This window comes from Schistocerca cancellata, unplaced genomic scaffold (assembly GCF_023864275.1).
Source record: "Schistocerca cancellata isolate TAMUIC-IGC-003103 unplaced genomic scaffold, iqSchCanc2.1 HiC_scaffold_1077, whole genome shotgun sequence".
NCBI classification, from domain to species: domain Eukaryota; kingdom Metazoa; phylum Arthropoda; class Insecta; order Orthoptera; family Acrididae; genus Schistocerca; species Schistocerca cancellata.
The window spans coordinates 33,073-33,761 of record NW_026047076.1 but is presented as its reverse complement, the minus strand read 5'-3'; positions in this window follow the sequence as shown (position 1 = coordinate 33,761).

Here is a 689-nt window from a genome sequence, read left to right as displayed (position 1 = left end):
AGCATTTTTATGAGTTTGATACTTTCGGAATTTTGGTTTTTCATGTTGATTTTAAAATGACCTTTTTCATGTTTGAAAAGTACTAACTCGTTTTTTCCTCACAGCAGATCAACGTGTGTGTGGTTGCAACATTACCGTCCCATTGAGTACATTTTTGGAGAGAGGGACATCAGTTGCACCACAGGGCGGGAAGAGAGTGCCTAGCACGATACATTTTCTTGCTTCGGTAAACATTTTTTTGTGTTTGATACTTTTGGAATTTTCATTTTTCATGTTGATTTTAAAATTACCGTTTTCATGTTTGAAATGTACTAACTCGTTTTTTCCCCCCAGCAGGCCAACGTGTGTGTGGTTGCCACATTATGGTCCCATTGAGTACATTTTTGGAGAGAGGGACATCAGTTGCACCACAGGGCGGGAAGAGAGTGCCTAGCACGATACATTTTCTTTCTTCGGTAAGCATTATTTTGTGTTTGATACTTTTGGAATTTTGGTTTTTGAAGTTGATTTTAAAATGACCTTTTTCATGTTTGGAATTTACTAACTCATTTTTTCCTCACAGCAAGTCAACGTGTGTGTGGTCGCAACATTATGGTCCCATTGAGTACTTTTTTGGAGAGAGGGACATCAGTTGCACCACAGGACGGGAGGAGGGTGCCTAGCACGATACATTTTCTTTCTTCGGTAAG